Raw genomic sequence first — 5,865 nt, forward strand, 5'->3', positions numbered from 1 at the left:
TGCAGCACAGTGCCCCCTATTGCCACACTGGGGCCAGCCCTGCCTGCTGGAGAGAGCCCCCACCCTGCCCCTGCAGCACAGCGCCCCCTATTGCCACACTGGGGCCAGCCCTGCCTGCTGGGGAGAGCCCCCACCCTGCCCTTGCAGCACAGCGCCCCCTAGTGCCACCTGGGACATTGGGGACAGCTTGGATTGCCAGGGGAAAGTCCCCACCTCGCCCCCTGCAGCACAGCGCCCCTAGCACCACTCAGGGGCTGCGGTGAGATCACCCCACTGCATGCACATTCTGTTCCACTGCACACAGGGTGTGAATGTCTTAGGGGTATGTTAGTGTAGTGAGATTTTGTGCAGTTTTGTGTGTGTGTGTGTGTGTGTGTCCCTGCTACCCCTTGCTGAAGGGGATGAGCCCCTCCCTCCCAATCACCCCCTCCCACACACACACACACACACAATTCCCACACCTGCATCCTAATTCCACAGACCCTGACAATCCTTGCCAGGGGAACGTGGAAGCCCATCACGCACACACACACACACACACACACACACACACACACACACACACACACGTCAGCAGGACAGACTGAGACACCACCACACAGCCAGCTGCATCCCACTGCCCCACACACATTCCCCCAGGGCCAGGAAGGGAACAGGCTGTGAGGAAGTGTGTGTGTGTGGTGGGGGAAGGTGGCACAGAGGAGGCAGAAAGCCTGGTACAACCGCTCTGCTCATGCCCTCCTTATGCCACTGGGGGCCAGGTGATGCTCCTCATCCCTGAGGACGAAAAAGCTACAAGCGGCCCGAGACGACCCCTTCAAGTCATCAGACAGGTAAATGAAGTGAACTATGTGATGGAACTGTCCAACCGGGTGCTCAGTCGGCAGGTGCACCATGTCCGCATGATGAAACCACACTGGGACGGGGGGAAGTTGGTGGTGGCCATGTGTGGGTGGTGGGAGGACGGGGGGAGGATCCGCTGGTAGGTTTCCTCCCAGAGGCTGAGGCTGGCACCCTGCTGGAGTCAATTCCCCTCTCTGACCAGCTAACCCCAGCCCAGCAGGCAGAGATCAGAGAAGTGCTGCGTTCCTACCAGCAGCTGTTCTCCCAACCAGGGCTCCCTAACCTGGCTGCCCACCGGGTGGAGATGGGAGCCCATTTCCCCATCAGGTGTACCCCATTCTGGGTCACTAGGAAAGCAGCCCAGGACCTGGAGAGAGAGGTCGGAGACATGCTGGCTCTAGGGGGGGCCCAGCTGTCCTCCTGCCCCTGGACCTCCCCCATGGTGCTGATCCTCAAGAAGGGTGGGACAATCAGTTCTGTGTGGACTATCGGAAGCTCAACACCAGCACCGTGTTCAATGCTTATCCCATACCTAGGGTGGACAAGCTCCTAGACAAGTTGGGGGGAGCCCAGTACCTCACCACTATGGATCAAAACCAAAGGAAGCTCTTCTTCACACAGCACACCGTCAACCTGTGGAACTCCTTGCCAGATGATGTTGTGCAGACCAGGACTATAACAGGGTTAAAAAAATAAATAAAAAATAAAACAAAACCCCTAGATAAATTCATGGAAGTGAGGCCCATCAATACGTATTAGCCAGGATGGGTAGGAATGGTGTCCCTAGGCTCTGTTTGTCAGGGACTAGGAATAGACAACAAGGGAGGGATCACATCATGATTCCCTGTTCTGTTCACTCCCTCAGGGGCATCTGGCATTGGCCACTGTGGGCAGACAGGACCCTGGGCCAGAGGGACCTTTGGACTGACCCAGTCTGGCCCTTCTTAGGATCTCACCACAGTGTACTGGCAGGTGCCCTTGGACCCAGAGGCCAGGGCGCAGTCGGCCTTCACCACCCCAATAGTGCTCTTCGGGTTCCTGGTGCTGCCTTTTGGCCACAAGGGGGCGCCTGCCACCTTCCAGTGCCTGGTGAATCTGTTACTGAGGGGGATGGAGAATTTTTCTCTGGCTTATAGTGACAATACCTGTGTCTTTCCCCAGTCCAGACCTGGGAGGACCATGCGCTGCAGGTCACCTCCAGGATGCCGGATGGACCATGAAAGCTGGGAAATCATGGCAGGGATGGCAGAGGTCTCATATTTATGCAGTGTGCAGCAGCAGTCAAGAAAGCAAACAGAATGTTGGGAATCATTAAAAAAGGGATAGAGAATAAGACAGAGACTAACTTCTTGCCTCTATATAAAGCCATGGGGTGCCCACATGTCAAATACTGCCTACATCTCACAAAGATCTATTGGTTTTGGAAAATAGATTCAGAAAAGGGCAACGGAAAGGTTGGAAAAGGTTCAGAAAAGGGCAACGGAATGATGAGGGGTTTGGAACAGGTCCCATATGAGGAGAGATTAGAAAGACTTGAACTTTTCAGCTTAGAAAAGAGGAGACTAAGGGGGGATATGATAGAGGTCTCTAAAATCATGAGTGGGGTGGGAAAAGTAAATAAAGAAAAGCTATTTAATTGTTCCCACAAGATAAGAACTAGGGGTCATCAAATTACTTTAATAGGCAGCAGGTTTAAAACAAACATAAGGAAGTTTTTCTTCGCTCAGTGCAGTCAATCTGTGGAACTCCTTGCCAGAGGATGTGGGGAAGGCTAGGACTTTAACAGGGTTCAAAAAAGAGCTAGATAGATTCATGGAGGTTAGGTCCATCAATGGCTATGAGCTAGGATGGGTAGGAATGGGGTCCCTAGCCTCTGTTTGTCTGGACATGGATGACAGGGGAGGGATCACGTGAGGATTACCTGTTGTGTTCCCTCCCTCCGGGGCATCTGGTACGGGCCACTGTGGGCAGACAGGACACTGGGCTAGATGGACCTTTGGTCTGACCCAGTGTGGCCATTCTAATGTTTAGGACACAAAGTACCAGCTAAAATGGCAGCCAGCAGGGACTGGCCCACTCCTCAGGCGTGGATCCAGGGCTCATTGGGATGGCGGGGTCCTTCTGGAGCTTTGCGCCCCATGTTAGTGCCCTGGCAGCCCCCTGTTAGTGCTGTGTAGGAAGGCCAAGCCCAACAAAGCAGTCTGGCTCACAGTGCCAAAGGGCTCTGTGTGCTGAAAAGGGCACTTACCCAGACTTAGTTCGGGTCAATCCAGTTTTTAGCAAACCCTTCCTGGTTCTCCCGCACCTCAGGCACCGGGCGGGGTGTGTGCCGATCAGACTCCACAGCCAGATGGGAGGGCGCCTGGCCCTGCAGTGGGCCATTAGAAAGCTGCAGCCGTATCCGCGTGGGCTGCATTTCACCGTGTAGCCGACCACTCTCCCCTGACCTGGCTGTACCCCATGAAAGGAGCCAATGCCAAGCTGCTGAGGAGCAGGCTGCTCCTGCAGAATTAGGGCATGGAGACAATCCAGGGTTAAGGGAGTGTCACCAGGATGGCCGAGTGGTTAAGGCGTTGGACTTAAGATCCAATAGACATGTGTCTGCGTGGGTTCGAGCCCCACTCCTGGTAGCGCTTCTTTATATTGGAAGGGCGGGTTTGTGTGAGTGGGAAACAGGATTTAAACAGCCCTGTGTAGCTTATTGGTTCATTGTGTGCCCTGCACCCCAGAAAGAGCAGGCAGAGTCCCCGCCCCCTGGCTGCAGGGGAGATGCAGACATGCTGGGCTGGGGGGGGGGGCGCCTGGCCCAGGGCTGCTCTATTCCTTCCTGGAATGCACAGGCCCAGAGCTAGGGGGCCCATGGCAGGCACAGGGGTCCTGGGGGCTCAGAAAGGGGCAGTCGGGGGGGCAGAGGCGCCCACTGAGGAGGACTGCAGCACTGACAGGAGGCCACCTGGGGCCACCCAGGGCCAAGCTCGGCACAGCCAGTGAGTCGCTGCTACAGAAGGAAGAGCCAGCCTGGATTGCAAGCCCTTGTGGTCAGCCTTGCTCCTGACCTGCAGCCCCCCTGCCAGCTCAGCCCTGGGTTCTCCTCAGACTCGCAGCTCCCCTCCTTGCTGCCCCATGACAGGGCTGGGAGTCCCTGTGTGTGGTGAGAGGGGCCCAGACACCATGGCAACCCCAATATGAAGTCAGCCAACCCCCTGTGTAGGGTTTCCAACCTCCGGTATCCTGGAAAACCCCGTCGTGAGTTGCTCTTTTAAGAGTTCTGGAACAATGCTTCATAACTCCTCTCTCTGATTTCGGAAGGCGGGTTCGGTTCTTGGGTCGAGTGGTGGGGCTGGCTTTTAAAATCTCACATTGGTACCTTCTTCGTCTTTTGCAAAATCCGCAGTGAAAGGAATCCTAAAACAAACATGAGCTGGCTGGGTCATCATCCGAGACTGCTATCATATGAAATACATGGCAGATCAAACATGCCGGTAGACATACAATTCTCCCCGAAGGAATTCAGCCACAAATTTAATTACCACATTTTATTTTTAATAAGCATCAGCAGCATTGACTATGTCCTCTGGAATGGTGGCTAAATTGAGAAAGGACATATGATTATTTAGCGTATCTGGCATGTAAATACCGTGCAGTGCTGGCTATAAAAGTACCAGGCAAACACTGGCTTTCACTTTCAGGTGACATTGTAAATAAGAAGCAGGTGGCATTATTTCCTGTACTGGTAAACAAACTTGTTTCTCTAAGCCAGGGGTTCTCACACTTTGTGATACCGCGACCCTCCTCTAAGTTGCTGCAAACCCCCACTAAGTTGCTCATGACCCCGTGGGGGGTCGGGACCCACAGTTTGAGAAATGCAGCTGTAAGCAATTGGCAGAACAAGAAGTAGGACTGAGTGGACTTGAAGGCTCTAAAGTTTTATGCTGTTTTGGTTTTGAGGGTAGTTGTGTAACCAAATCAAATCTACATTTGCAAGTTGTTAAGTTGCTAAACAGACTGCACTAGAGACTGTGTATGAGGTGAATTGAAAAATACTGTTTTTATCTTCACCATGTGCATATTTGCAACAAAATAATAATATAAATTGAGCACTGTCTTGTAGTCTGTGTTGTAACTGAAATCAATATATTTGGAAATGTAGGAAAACCCACTGGGGTATGGGGGTGTGGGAGGGGTGTGAGGACTCTGGCTCATGATGTGGGCTCTGGAGTGGGGCTGGGGATGAGGCTCTTGGGCTGCAGGAGGGGGCTCAGGGCTGGAGGAGGACTTTGGGTGGGGGGATATGGGATGCAGGAGGGATGTTGGGTTGTGGGGGGGGCTTACCACAGCTTGCAGGAGGTGACCACCAGGTCCATGCATCTAGGGGTGCAGGAATATCCAGGGAAGCCCCATTGAACAGCCAGGGAGCCTGTCTTAGCCTCAGGCCACTGCTGGGCTGCTAACTGACTGGTCAGTGGGGCCAACCAGAGCCCACAGCATCCCTTCAAAACCCAGACACCTGGCTACCCTTCCTGGCCCGTCTCCTTGGAAACTCACACAGAAATGCTGAGAGATGCAGCCATTACCTCCTTGTGTCCCCCCGCAGGTGGGAACCAGCTACTGCGCCCTGCTGGGGGCCAGGATTCCTGGGCTCTATTCCCAGCTCAGGCAGGGGAAGTCTAGTGGTTAGAGCAGGGGACCCAAGATCCCTGGGCTAAGTCCCCCTAAGCTGTGCAGCTTCTTATTAAGCCCATGCAAAGCCTCAGGGTTGCAGCAGGGAGAGATGCCCCAAGCCTGAAGCTGCGGTGACGAGTGGAGAGGCACCTCTGCCCGCCAGCCCCAGCACAGAGCTGGAGAGGCACTTTTGCCTGCCAGCCCCAGCATGGAGCTGCCCAGAGCTGTCGCAGCTGGGGGACAAGTACCCCTTCCTAGGCCCCACCCAGCATAGGCTGGCCCCGTCCTTGCTGGGGCACCAGCGCCCTGCTGTGGCAGTGCCCCCTGGAGCTCCCGTGGCAGTGGAGAGATGCCTCTCAC

The 5,865-nt window shown here is 54.6% G+C and overlaps 1 non-coding gene across 1 annotated transcript; it reads left to right on the forward strand.

The window, feature by feature from the left end:
* The first annotated feature begins 3,390 nt into the window (after nucleotides 1-3,390).
* On the forward strand, nucleotides 3,391-3,473 carry TRNAL-UAA (transfer RNA leucine (anticodon UAA)). Its single transcript has one exon. It is a non-coding gene; the product is annotated as a tRNA-Leu (tRNA).
* Nucleotides 3,474-5,865: the final 2,392 nt, after the last annotated feature.

The sequence above is a fragment of the Pelodiscus sinensis genome, chromosome 24 (genome assembly GCF_049634645.1).
Source record: "Pelodiscus sinensis isolate JC-2024 chromosome 24, ASM4963464v1, whole genome shotgun sequence".
NCBI lineage: Eukaryota > Metazoa > Chordata > Testudines > Trionychidae > Pelodiscus > Pelodiscus sinensis.